This window comes from Palaemon carinicauda, chromosome 26 (assembly GCF_036898095.1).
Source record: "Palaemon carinicauda isolate YSFRI2023 chromosome 26, ASM3689809v2, whole genome shotgun sequence".
Classification (NCBI taxonomy): Eukaryota; Metazoa; Arthropoda; class Malacostraca; order Decapoda; family Palaemonidae; genus Palaemon; species Palaemon carinicauda.
In genome coordinates, this window is record NC_090750.1 from 56856494 (window position 1) to 56871493 (window position 15000).

Here is a 15000-nt window from a genome sequence, read left to right on the forward strand (position 1 = left end):
ACCTATTTTGTACTACTGCCATTTTAACTCTGTCCCTTGGAATATACCTATTTCTATTATTATTTACCTTAAGGCAATTCATAATGAAGTAAGGGATAGAAACATAACATTTCTTAAATTTTTAATAAGGAAACCATACATTTCAATTCATGGAATACATATATCATAAATGATGTTTATTTATTTAACGGTAACGAAATCGTTATCGATTTCGGGATCAAATTTTAATTGCGGTATTTTACCCCTTTTCTTAAAGGGTGCGTCTAATGCTGAGCGTAGACTGTCACGGTTTTTCCCTAGTTTTCTGGACTTCTTTTTTTTCACTCTCGATTTCTTCGAGCTCACAAGCGAGGGCAACCACCTGGGAATCCGTCGGAGTTGACCTTCCATCTACCATCGACCCTCCGGGCTGGGTCAGGAGGGATTTGGACAGGTATGTTTCATCCGCGGCTGTTGTAGGGATATGGATGAGCCCCGCAAATGGGTTGACGTCTTCTTTTTCGTGACACCTCTCTACCATTTGTTTCTCCATCCTTTTGAATGCAGCCACCATTTCCGCAACTACCCGCAGAGCTTTCCTTATGCCACACACACACACACCCACACACACATCCAAAATAATTATTTCCACACGCACACACACACACTCACACACACACCAAAAATAATTATTTCCACACACACACATACACACACCCAAATTAATTATTTCCACGCACACACACACAATAATTATCTACACGCACTACATTTTATTATTTCACCAAAATCATTTGTGCCTGTATAAGTATTATATTACCTTCAGTTCTATGAAAATACTGTACAAGGACATACTTACTCTCAGAAATTTTGGGCAATTCCTCCCCCAAGAGGTGTGCGTTGTTGTAGCGTGACATTGTCTGTCTCCTACTTCGTTATGACTCAAAACATGCCTCGGAGGAGGGTATATATACAGTAACTACTAGGTCAAACACGCACACGCACCCACACCTAGGCCTAACTCAGGCCACGCCTCCCATTGACAAAACGATTTGGAACACCGAGCGAGTAGGCCGTAATTCAACACACACTCTCCTACAAACTGGCCCATACCCTAGCAACATGGAAAATGTGCGAGGAGGTAAATATAAATCCATAGTGAAATTTCAGTCTATTTATATTGGAGATTATTTGTTCATGAAAGTGACCGCGATTGTGCTATGAAATTTCAGTCTCATTACGACGTTGAATATTGCATTGTAATAAGCGTCTGTGTTCACAATACTTTTCAGGTGAGAAGGATCGGAAAAGGCAACACGATGATAGTGAAACACACCTTCCGCTCAAAAAAAGAAAAGGCCAATTGGGTAAGTATTATTTAATAAAAACAATGTACTATGAGGTGTTAATATCTTTCGATTTAAACGAAAAAAGCATTTTTAATTTGACTTTAGAACTTCAAGTAAATTAAAAACCTATTTTCTCTTATTGCCAACCAGACATTAATATACACAACGTAATGTGAGGTGTTAATATCTTTCGATTTGGATGTAGATAGGATTTTTAATTCGACTTTAAAACGTCAAGTAAATTAAAAAACGGTATTATCTCTTATTGCAGTGCTATCAACCAGACACAAATTACTCGAAGAATCCCCACCTCAGGGGATTGCTTCAACATCCACTGCATACTTGCCCCCAAATTCTGCTAGCACCCCTCTAAAAAACAGTTGTAAATTACTCGAAGAACTACTGCCTCAGGGGATTGCTTCGACATCCACCGCAAGCAACCCCACAGATTTACCTACAGTAACAGCAGGGACGTCGCTCACTTCAGGACGGATGTTGAAGTTCGTTAGAGGAAAGACAGCCTTTGACAAGATGTACGTACAAGAGGAATACACACATCCCTCGATGAGCGATCCACTATTATTCTTTACATTTCATAGTAATGATATACGGGGCTCTTTAGAACGGTATTTAAAAAATAAGAAATTTTCTGCTAAGATTGCTGGTCTTTTGACCTCAATCATGAAATAACACACTTTCTTAGCGAAGGAACAAACAGAAAATAAGCTTAAGGAGCTGTGGCTCCCGGCTAAGATTATAAATGCTACTGAAATTGACGGCCTCCTAAATGAATTTGAAGATGCGGTAAATTGTAAGTTTCCTCGAATAATCAATAAATTAATGGGGAGTGGGTGAGTAGGGGAAGGCATTGAAAACTTCAAACTTTTTTACCACCGCCAGGCGGTAATGGCCGGGTTGGACGCTCCTCTTTACCCTAAAAATGATGTTCGTGGTGGGGTTTTCGTATTTATTCCCTCGGAAATTGGGAATTCCTGTTTGATTCAGTCTCTGGCAGCCTTTAAAATGTCTAATCAAACCCTAAATCCTTGTTGGGCGAATAGAGCTCAATCTGTAAATAGCATCCGCCGTTGCATGGAATATGTTAACTTCGACAAGGTTGCCATGCCTATTCAGTGGGAGGACATTTCACACCTCAAGTTAATGAATCAACTCTCTATTTACATATTTGAAATGGAGAGAGGGGGGGATGGGAGGTATATCATTCAGTTGGCAAGGCATGGAACTAAAAAATTCCCAACTGTTGTGCCCCTTTTACTAATGGGTGGTGACCATATTTGTCTCATTAAAGATTTTCACCGTTTTGTTAAAAAATTTTCTAGGGCAAATCCTTCCAATCCCCTTTATTTCTGCAATAACTGCATGCAACAACAGACCGGCAAAAACGGCATGAGCTACCTGCGACCTGTTAGTGGAGCTGAAATTTCCCTCTCGTGGGAGCACAGTAAGATTTAGAAACCCCCCTTAAGACGCAAAAGTTTTCTTATATTTGCGTCTATGACTTAGAATCAGCTTTGAAGAAATCGCCAGGTGGTTATGGTGTGGAGACCATATACGAATCAATAGCTTATTGCTATCTCATTATCGATGGCGAAGGAAAAAGAGCCGCCTCCAGTCATTATTGCGGGAATGATTGCGTCAATACCTTTCTGTCAGACCTCAGTGATTGTTGGGCGGCGATAAGATCACAGTGGAAAACATTCCCCATTGATATGTCGGCCGAGGATGAAAGAACTTTCCAACAGCAGACTGTATGCCAGCTGTGTAAGACGTCGTTCAAACACGACCGCGACAGGCACAGACACCATTACCATGCCAAACCCAAGAATAACTTTATTTGAGCTTAAAGCGCGCATTGTAATTTATCGTGTCGCGAACTTCAAACTCGACTCCCCGTTTTCGCGCACAATTCTAAAGTCGATATTACAATATGACGAAGCAAGGGCTTAAAATTCAGCGAATGACCGTCAATAATTAGATTTCCTCGACTCTTTATCCTCTTTAGGATCTTCTTTGGATAGTTTAGCCTCCGAATATTTTAGGGATGGAAGGAAGGCCGGCTTAACAGAGCACATGTTAAGCGAAATTAGAGATGACAAACTGAGGGGTGAAGTCATTCAAGGCAAATTACCTTTCTGCTATGACTATATAGCCGGTCTTGCAAAACTCAAGGAAACACATTTGCCACCTGAATCGGCATTTTACAACAAGTTAAAGGAGCACGATATATCAGATGAGGAATATAAACGAGCTCAGCGTGTTTGGGATATAACCAAATGTAAAATGCTGAAAGATTTTTTTTATTGGGGATATTCTCATTTGGTGGCGCTTCATACTTTATGATAAGTACGGTCCTGATTTACCACACTATGTTTCACTTCCATCCTACGCCTTTGACAGCTTCCTTAAGATGAGCAAGATTGAGTTGGATCCCGTCTATGATGAGGAATTGTATAATCTAATCAGGCATAATGTTAGGGTGGGGTTTCACTTCTGTAGAGTGTCAATCATTCACTGCCAACAACCGTGAAATAAATCTATCATTTAATCCTGATCTCCACCAAAGTTCTTACATCCTTTATTTAGACTTCAACTCCCTGTATGCAACTGTTATGACTAAGAACCTTCCCACTGGTGGAATTCGTAAACTTTCCGATGAAGAAAAGAATCTGTTTTTAGGAAGGGGTATTGAAAATGCTAGTACAAACGTGGATAAAGGATATTGGCTCCTCGTCACTACTAAAGCGCCTTCAGAAGAAGTTGCTAGAGCCACTGATGAACTGCCGTTATGCTTATTCCACGAGGATGATGCTTTTAGAAATCAATCACCCTACTGTAAAAGTGTACTAGAACATGAAGGGGGACGCATGACTGTAAAGTGTAAAAAGCTTATGGCCGCCCATCACAGTAAAAAAGAATATCTTATTTCCCTCCCTCTTTTACAGTTGTATATGGACTTAGACCTAGAACTAGAGGTTGTGCATTCAGTCTGTGAATTCCGTCAGAGTGGTTACATGGAAGATTTTATTAAAATTAACATCGAAGCGACAAGCAGAGCAACCTCATCAACAGAAAAAAAGCCTTCAAAGCCATGAGTAACTGCGTCTTTGGGAAAACTTTACTCAACCCCTTTGAATACACTGATAAAAGTGAAGTTGTCACTAAAGCAGCCACCCACTTAAAGGAAGCTCGGAATCCGAGAATAAAATCAACCATCCATTTTTTCAGAAGACCGTATTATCTGCACTTCTACCCTCCCTCAGGTCTTCATCAATATGCCAAATTACATAGGTTTTAGCATTCTAGAATCAGCCAAGTTTGACCTTTACTACTTCTTTTATAAGGTTCTCAAGAAAAATTATGGAGATAAAGTCAAACTCCTTTACATCGATACAGATAGTTTAATTTTTCTCTGGAAATTAACAATCTTAATTCAAAGTTAGCGCAAGAACCCTTGAAATCGTATATGGATTTTTCATACTTCGACGTTGATCACCCACCTTTTAGTAATGAGAGAAAAGGGGAGCTGAGGCTTTTAAGATCAGAAATAGAGAGTAATCTTATAACCGATGTGAAAGCGTTGAAACCTAAAATGTATTCCATGCTAGTTCAGAAAACGGGGTCACATTAATCGTGCGATAGGCATACCAGGTCACATACATGCTTTTATAAACCACGAACAGTATTCTTAAATCCTGGAAGATCATCCCATAAACTATTTCACTGTACGGACAGTTAGAAATGTGAGAGAACAAATGAGTACCACTAAAGTAAAAAAGAAGTGTCTCTCTGCTTTTGATTAGAAGAGATACCATATAAGCCCATTCAATTCTTACGCATACGGGTATCCCGATATTGAAGTGGGGGATGAGGAAGTTGCGAGTGAAGTTCGAATTAAACACCTCCCTTCCCAAATTACTGATTCCACCTTCAGAACCAATCCCTCATGTTTCTGAAAATTTATGGAAAAAGAGAGAAGAAAAGGTTACAGTCTATTTTCCACCCACCAATAATGGAATGATAGAAAACGGGGAGGAGTGAATACAAAACTTTACTGCAAATAATTACAGTGTTTAGCTTTCCCAATATATTGTTTTGCTAGAGAAAATAAAAGGTTGGCACTTTCCATTAAAGGTTTTATTTATTTCCTTGGTACTTATATGACCACACTTTTATAATACCATTCAGTCAGCTAGAGGTTTAGTTAAAATGTACAAGTGCTATAAAGCTACAGATTTGGACCTTTTTAGAGAGCCAGCCCGTATCATTGTGTCTGGTTTTTCCAACTCGGGGAAATCCTACCTTATAGAAAAATTAATAGTAAAAAATGCAAGTAAGTTTACGCAAATGATTATGATCGGCGTGGATCAACATACTTTGAAATCGCATCCAGTAATTGGACCAAAACTCTCTCTCTCTGCAAATATCGTAGACCCCATGAGTGAGATACATACGGAAGCTGGCCCGTATTCTATTTTATATATCCTCGATGATATATTTCTCGTGGCTGTACCGGAAAAAAATGTTGTGGATATCTTTAATAAAGGGCGTCATAAAAATATCTTTGCTATATTTATTACGCAAAATATGTTTTACAGTGGAAAATACGCCAGAAATATAAGTATAAACGCCTTCCATATGCTATTGCTAAAAACGAGGGATATATCGCATGTCGAGTTTTTAGGAAGGCAAATATTTGGTTCTCCTTTATGAAAGAAATGTGTGTATATTTATAAAAAAGGCTGTTATGACTAAACCTTTCTCCCATTTGCTGGTTGATTTAAGTTTAAATACACCTAGCAAACTCCAGTTGAGGACAAATATAGCTTGGAGTTCCTCGTGCGAGGTTGTTTTTGGAGAATGGGAGACATAAAGAGGAAGATTTTAGAAATGGTATATGAAAACTATTCCCAACCATCAAGTTTGGGAGGTATTAATTCCATTTACAGAACCACCAGAGCTTTAGACGCGCGAATTTCCATAAATGACGTAAAAGACTATTTGACCACGAAAGATGCCCATACTATCCATACGCTTATGAGAAAAAAATTCCCCAGACGTCAAATGGTGGCTCCAGCTCCAAAAGTTATCATCAGCTGCGATCTTGCCGATATGCGACGTTTATCTAAATTCAACAACGGCGTAAACTACATTCTGATTTGCGTAGTTATTTTCTCCCGTTACCTCAAGGTCGTTCCTCTTAGAAACAAGAAGGCACAGACTCTGTTAATAGGCCTAAAAACAATCCTTTCTCTACCTTAATTTCAGGGTGTTAGTCGGCTCCTTACCGATAGTAGGTCGGAATTTTATAACAAACTTACGATCAAGTACCTAAAAGAAGAACATATAAAATTCTACAGCGTTTCCTCGTATGAAATCGAAGCCGCCACTGCCGAACGTATTATACGTACTCTAAAGCAAAAGATATATAAACATTTAACTCTGACAAATACTCTCGTGTATCTTGATATCCTCCCTGAACTTGTAAAAATCTATAATAGGTCCCCACACAGAGGGTTGGGAAGGGGAGCATCCACCCTCGAAGTTCATGGATATACAAACTCGGAAATCATTAAGCGACATTTTTGGCGTATGTATAAATCAAGCATCTTTACATCGAAACACAATGGTAAGGATTTAGCAGTAGGACAGACAGTGCTCATTGCAAGTGGGCTCCGTTGGTTGGTATTTCACCGTGGGTATAAAAGTCAAAATACATTAGAAATATTCAGAATTCGGAGCGTGGACCGAAGACAGGCTCCTTTGACTTATTATCGGGAGGATCTCGCTGGTGAGAAAATTTAGGGTATTTTTTATAAATCGGAACTAATGCCCACAGCCATACCATAAACTTTCCCTATTGACATTATCAAAAAGAAAGTTACGAAGGGTAAAGTCAAGTATCTCGTGTCGTGGAGGGGTTACCCTCTGAGTTTTAACTAGTGGGTAGATAGTGAAGATGTTGAAAGGCTGTTGGGGGAAACTTAGAAATGAAATCGCACATACACAAACATGGGGATTTTCTTTTCTTCTTAAATAACCTCTCCAAGAAAAAAACAGCTGAATTAATTCCTTTGCTACAGAGAACGCTTCTCGCCTGTTTATCAGAGATCTTCGCTAGCTTTTTGAAGGAAAATCTACCTCGTGATAGTAAAGCAATAGAAAAGGTAAAAAAATATATGGGCGAAATAAGGACGGTAGCTCGGAAAAAGGCACCGCTTAAAGAGAAAGGAAAAATCTTATTATCGCAGAGAGGAGGCGCCATAATTTCAGTCCTTCTTCCTCTCGCGGCAAGCCTAATTGGGTGTTTATTAGGGACATGAGAGAATACTGTCTGGTATTGCGAAAGACGGTAGAAGGGTCTAATTGCCACCAAGATGCCGGAGAAATAAGTGTTCAAAACACTAGACAAATTGCAGAGGAAAATGGAAAGGGGGATAACCACCAGGGTGGAGGTAGTGATAGAGATTTGTTCCAAAATTTAGTCAAAATGACACAAACAATGAAGTATAAGTTGGAAAATGAACCAAAAAAAAGGAAGCGAAACGAATCGGGTGAGAAAGGCGCTCGTGATCCTCTCCCCCTCCCCACGCCACGGTCTTACTCCAATCCCCTTTTGGAGAATATAATTGACGTAAAATTATCCCCCACCAGCAGAAGGTACGCCCATGCATTCCTTAAATTCTTCAAAGGACAGGACGATGTCGAGTGGAATGATAGAGGGAACCTGAGGAAACCAATCTACCGTTTAAATTTTATAGACGTGTTTAAGAAATTAGTTCAGCAAATGGGTGCTATAGAGGAAGAGAACGTGCCTTTTTTTACAAAACCCTACTAGGTACAGTGGGAGTGCCCTATACTTATATAAAGAATGCAAAAGCTCGGATGCAGATGTATGGAATTAAAGGAAAAGGGGGAGAATAAGAGAGGAAAATAAAGAAAAAAAAATTAAAGATAAACTGCAGAGGGTGCCTCATTAGGAAAAATGCCCACCGCTAAGTCTACGCGAAATACAGGCGTGTAAGGGGGTGGAGTTGAAGTACTTTACTTGTAGTCCTAGTTAGTTTAGGTTTCATGATCAGTTTACAACACAATACTAGCACGATGCAGTCCTCACCACTAAAACTAAGCATCGTCGACTTTACGGCGCCACTTCTAAGAAAGGGGAATGTATGTTTGGTGGTGGGGGGCAATTCCATCAGCGTCATATCCTCTGGATTTGCGGCGCATACATATAATAAAGCCTTTCCCTACAGCGATATTATGAACTATCGAAGAAGGCTCTTTAAATTAAACCGATGCATTCGCAAAGATCGTCATCCCGTTGGAAGTGTCATCTTACGGAAACCACCGAGTTTTCCCCACCGCGAGTGTACCGTGCGTAGCCATGTTGATAACGCAGTTTAATTACAGGTATGCATAGGATAATGATGCCAATGGAAAACTTAGATCGTATGTGACTACTTCAAGGGATACGCATTTCGCTTCAAACTTGAAGAATGATACGACTGAGGTGTGTGTTTTTACCTTTAAGAGTGGTCTACACGAATTGGAACAGTCTGCCCTGGAGAAAGGAAATGAAAGTATTAATATATACGCTATCCCCATTGGAATTGGGAGGTTTGGTCGCGCTAATAGTGTATGGATGTTACACTATTCTCCAGATTTGGTGAACTTAGGTTGGAGGTTGGCTGGTAGAGGTAAACAGATTATTTTGCTGGCAAGCGAAAAATGTCTGTTGCCTCCCGAATTGGATAGATTGGAAAGATTTTCCTTTGTTGCATCTCAAGATTCTCTGCCTGGTTGTTATATTTTAATGTAATATACTTATTTTCTTATTTGTTAAAAAAAAATCTAGTTTATCCAAATAAATTTGATATGTTATAAATAAAAATATTTTCTGTGTAAGATCCATCCTCATGTATCTTTTATCTTTGAGTTAAACGTTTTTCTCATTCTGAGAAGGAGAATAACTAGGTAATAGCAGTGATATTTAAATGTACTTGTTTTCTTATTTATGTATGTAGATTTGTTCATATGTTAAAAAAAAAACTGTGATGTTCAACCTTCGTATTTTTTTCTTCGAGTTGAACACTCTTCTCATTCTGGGAAGGAGAATAATTATGAAACATGGGTGGTATTTAAATGTACTTGTTTTCTCATTTTATTCATGTATATTTGTTCATATGTTAAGAACAAAAATATTACTGTAAAATGTTCAACCTTTTGTATTTTTATCTTCGAGTTGAATGTTCTTCTCATTTGCAATTGAGAATAATTATGTAATAGAAGCATTTTTGATAAAAAAAATCTTACGTTAATTTGGTTTAAATATCCCCGTCTCATCTTAACTACTACAGTTGGACGCTATGGCTAGAGAAAGTCATATAGTACCTCTGACATCTCTCGGAAATAGGGATATATTCCCTATAAATAATGCAGACAAGTTTACAAACAATTTACAATATAGTGTAAAATTAGATCATAATTTGGAGCATGAAGTAGCCCTTGTCAATATCCATTACCCAAAGGAAATTTATGGGCTTGTTAGTGGTGAACTCGATTCAGGGATAGGTATGATAATAAAAAAAAGTGCGAATATTCTTAGGTGGGGAACCCACGGTAACTTCAGCTACTGAGGAAATTTACAAACCATGAATAAGTATTCTATCCACTGATGCTGGGTATATGGTCTCCAGCATTAACGAAGATTTAACATACGCTTTAAGGAAGATCCTCCTACTCAGATTTTATCAAGAAAATATACCCACGGCGGGTCTCTTGGAATATGACTATAAAAAAAAAGAGTGTTGTTAAAGTTTACAAAGAGACAGGAAGCGGAAGAGGCAATTTATCGAAAAGGACCTATTCACGCCATCAAAATAAAATTTGGGAAAAGAATAGGAGCTACATTAGGATTCAATTCAGGCAAACCTTATGAAATTTTTGAAACAAATCCAGGTAATCCTCTAATCAAAACTCATAATTTGCTCGCTCCTTTTCTTCCTTCCCCCACATCGGGGTTGGACTTTGCCCTTTTTTATTCGGATATTGTTGAAAGGTCCTATTTCGGTGGTAAAAAAGTTAATATATTAGAGACTTTTAGTATGTGGGGCAGTAAAACTAGAGGGTATCATAATTATGTGTATTACCCTTTAGAGAAAAAGGAATTGAACTCAGTATCCATTCCCCTGACCGACCAAGAAGGAAGGGAGATAGACTTTCGTGAGGATGCCAGTAAAATCTGCATCCTTCATATTAGGCCAAAGCAGAAAATTATATAAAAGCTGCAACATCCCACACCAAGTGTTTATTCAAGAGTGTGTCACCATGAGGGTAGCCTTTCTTTCCCCGTCTCCTGAGGAGTTTAGTATCATATTTGCTAGTCCCCTCATAAAAGTCTTGCGTGGAGGAGCTTTAGGGGATATTGAGGTTTTTAGAGCCCCAAGACAATCCCAGCAAGGGGGTGGGCTTTACAGTCTATTAGCTGGACTCGCTAAAAGGGTTGTGCCCTTTGTGGCAAAGGCGGTCCTGCCCTCGGCCCTTGAATTTGGGCAAAATGTCATGGGAGATTTACAACAGCGGACAAGAGATTTCAAATCAAGCCTTAAACAGAGAGGGTCGGAGGCACTAAAATCAACAGGTCGACGTATTGTTACTGGCAAAGGGAAGAAAAGGAAAAATGTCAAAAGAAATTAGAGGAAAGGAGTAAATAAAAAGAAAATCTCCTCACGTAGAAATATAGGATGTAAAGACATGTTTAGTGCAATGTCATTTAGTTCTGGTAAATAGGCATTAGTGTGAAGTCATTCAACATGGCATCGGCGGCACCGAGAATTGCAGGTCTTTTAGGGAGCGAACTCCCTACCACAAAATACACCGCAGGGGTGGTGGATGCTTTTCCCAGGCCTAATTGTTTTCAAGTGGTGGAAGCTTCCGTGGTTGACCTGCAAACGAGTTTTATTCTACCAACAAATCTTACATCGGGGGGAGCAATAACTGATTGTTATCTCAAATTTCGTATCAATGGCATAGAAGGAACACTAATTGATTTAGCCAGTTTGAGTATTGAACTACATTTAAAAGTCATGACCCCCGATGGGAGCATGTTAAGGGATGGTGGAAAAGTTGTATTTGTCAATGCTTTGGCAAATACAATATTCAAGTCGCGCCAAGTTTATATCGGCGAAAGGATGGTAGAATCAAATCCCCATTTCAATTACTGGTCTTTCATAAAGTTATTAGATACAGCAAAGTCTCACACCATCAAAACAGTCGGACGGCTCGGATATCTTTTCCAAGATTACAAGGGAACATCAATCTCAAAAGTTTTACCAGACGATTATTTTATAAATTTGAACACAATGGAAAATGAGTGGGTTGCTAAATGTAAAAGAGAAGGATTGCATTTTATTCATCCACTTATGCTCGATGTGGCTTCAGTAGATGAATATTGCATGGATAATATCGAAGTTCGTATCAAGTAGAAATTAGCCCCAAATGTGTGGTTCATTAATTCCACCGCACAGGCCGAAGAATTTTGATTTCATCTAGAAAAAAGCTAGGCTCCATATTGATAAAATCATCCCACGCACCCCGGCTTTACTCGCCCTTCATCAGGAACTTTCAAATCCCAACAGTACGGTGGAAACTGTCTTTAATAAAACACTTTACAGGACATGCGCGCTAGCCCCTAATCAAACACAGGCAACGTTGGATTTACCTTTTAATAAGGTTATACCAGAAAAGTTATACCTCACTATTGTTAATATGGAAAGTTTCAATGGTGTTCTAAATAGGAAACCCATTTATTTTTATCATAATAATCTTAAGCACATAGGGGTCACACTGAATGGTTCCAGTTTGTACGACATAAACTGTCAGTTCCCCGAAAATTATTCTCATCTTTACTACGAGACATTAAAATCTTTAGGCTTAACTTATGATCCCCTAATTCATTATGATTGCTACGACCGGGGTCGGGCAGTCATTGTGTTTAATTTCAAACCTGAAATGGCATTGAGGGATACGCTCGAAGTAAGAAAATTGGGATTTGTGAATCCATTTAACGTTTGATAGGCAAGTCAACAAGAATAGAATTATTTTATTGTTTGGAGAAGCCCAGGGAGTGATAACCACCGATCAAACCCGAAATGTACATTGCGATGTCAGGGTGTAATCAATTAAAGTTTTCCTACCGCTTTTAAGCATGCAAATGTTACGGTCAGATTTTTTTCCCACTAAATGCTATGTCTTTATTCACAAAGTATTATTTGGATGTATGCTTCGTATAATAAAAGAAACTAAGTTGTAATATGTTTTTTATTACCCATATATGTCAATGTAAGTGATTATTACCCATATATGTTAATGTAAGCGAAAGGCCATAAAACAAATGGACTGAGAGAGAGAGAGAGAGAGAGAGAGAGAGAGAGAGAGAGAGAGAGAGAGAGAGAGAGAGAGAGAGAGAGAGAGAGAGAGAGAGAGACAACTGGGCCGTGTGAACTCGATTGCATCACGTTGGCACGCAAGAGTGTGTGTCTTAGGATTAAAAAAAAATGGAGAGAGAGATGGGTACTTTTCCATAGGTTTAAATTGAAAGGAATGTGGTCAGGGGGGAGGAGGGCCTCGTCTGCATACAAATGCGTGTCTTGGAAAAAAAGAAAGAAAAAAAATGTGTGGTCGTTAGGATCAATGTCACTGCCTTGGGGCAAGGGTCATCCAGACAGAGAACTCCTCGCGTCCGGTACGTACTCGGTGACCCCTCACTGAAAACGCCCCCTCTCAACCCGCTGGGGGGGGGGGGGGGGGGCTGTTAGTACACATACCCTTACGTTTTAATGTCACTCTGACAGACCCACACCAGACGAACTGAGTAAACAGGACAAGCTTAACAAACGTGCCTAGCTGAGTAAATGAGTCAAAGTGTCGAAAGGGGGGGGGGGGTTGCGTTGTTAGTAAACATACCTTGGTGGGGGGGGGGGCGGTTGTTTGTAAGCATAACCTCATCTTTCAATCCCCAAACTGAGTCGCTCCGGCAGACCCATACCAGGTGGACTGAGTAAATGGGACAAGCTTAGCAAATATGCCAATCCGAGTATATGAGTCAAAATGAGTAAATGAGTTAACACCCCTCCCCCAAAAAGTGAGTATCTGAGGCATATTTCCCAATACTACCAATTTCAACCTACTATTTTGCCCTACCCAGCCCAAATTTATGGCAAATTAATAATTAGCAAGAAATTTTCGTGCTTGATGATACCCACAAATGAAAAAAAGGCGAACTGGAGCTAATATAGGTGGTAACATAGACAATTCCAAACTACAATACAAAGTTTGGTTGGATACTGTATTCAAATATGAATTATGCCTTTGAAATATTAGGTTATCCCTTCCCTCTGATCTTGAGATCATATTCTACCAATATGATTCTTTTTTTTTTTTTTCAAGCTTCAGCTATGTCATCTGGAGACGTATGTGTACGTTATACATTCATAAACCCATGACCCAAGGGATCATTGGAGAGTTGGGAGTGTGTGACGACAGCCATAACAGGATGTGAAAATAGGCTAAGCTAAAGCATTGCATAGGTAAACATTATTTTATGTCTTGTAAACATATCACAAGCCTCCCGTGAGAAACAGTTGCCCGATTGATCCCTACCAGAACCATCTGACTTCTGGATATAAGGCGGCATGATCATATTGTCTTTGTATTTGTAATAAACGCTGAGATAACTAATATTACGTTATTGACGCGAGCTTATATTAAAGTAGTTCTCTTCGTGTTTTCATACGGAATAGTCATCCGACTAAACCATCCATACTCCAGTGATGGAGTTAGCAATAAACTGTTTAAAGTTAACTCAAACTTTGACTTATTTTAAGAAGTAACCTATAAGTCTAATAATTTTGTATCACATTGAAGAGATATGAGATGGAGCCCCGATGTGTGCGTATAACATTCTCACACCAACAATTGGTGGCAGCGGTGGGATATTGCAAATTCTTACAGTCCGTTGTCCTTTTACAATATATTAAAGGTGACCTTTTTCCATTACTTTATATGGTACACGTTATATCACAGCTCCTGATCACATATAGAAACAACACTAAATATTCTATTTTGATAATGTTTACTTGGGAGCATCAATATTTCCATATTTGTGTGGCTTAGCAAGGACTATAATAATACCATAAGATCTCTGTCTTCCCAAATATAACTGAATTGTATCCAAAAACACTTTATATAACTAATTTGTCTACATCTTTGAATTGATAGACTTTGCAAGCAGTTGCAACCAAATGTTTAGAGAATCTTTATAAATCTTGTTGTTTTATCTGAGGTTACAAAAATGTCTCAATTTGATGACAAAATGCATCATAATTTTTTTTCTATTATTATTATTATTATTATTATTATTATTATTATTATTATTATTATTATTATTATTATTATTAATAATAATAATAATAATAATAATAATAATAATAATAATAATAATAATAATAATAATAATAATAATAATAATAATAATAACTAGCGGTAGCCGTGTAAATTACACGAAATGATATTTCCAATATTAATTATCTTACTCCTAACCTATACATTTTTTAATAAAATGTGATAAGATATGACTTTTATAATTATTTTT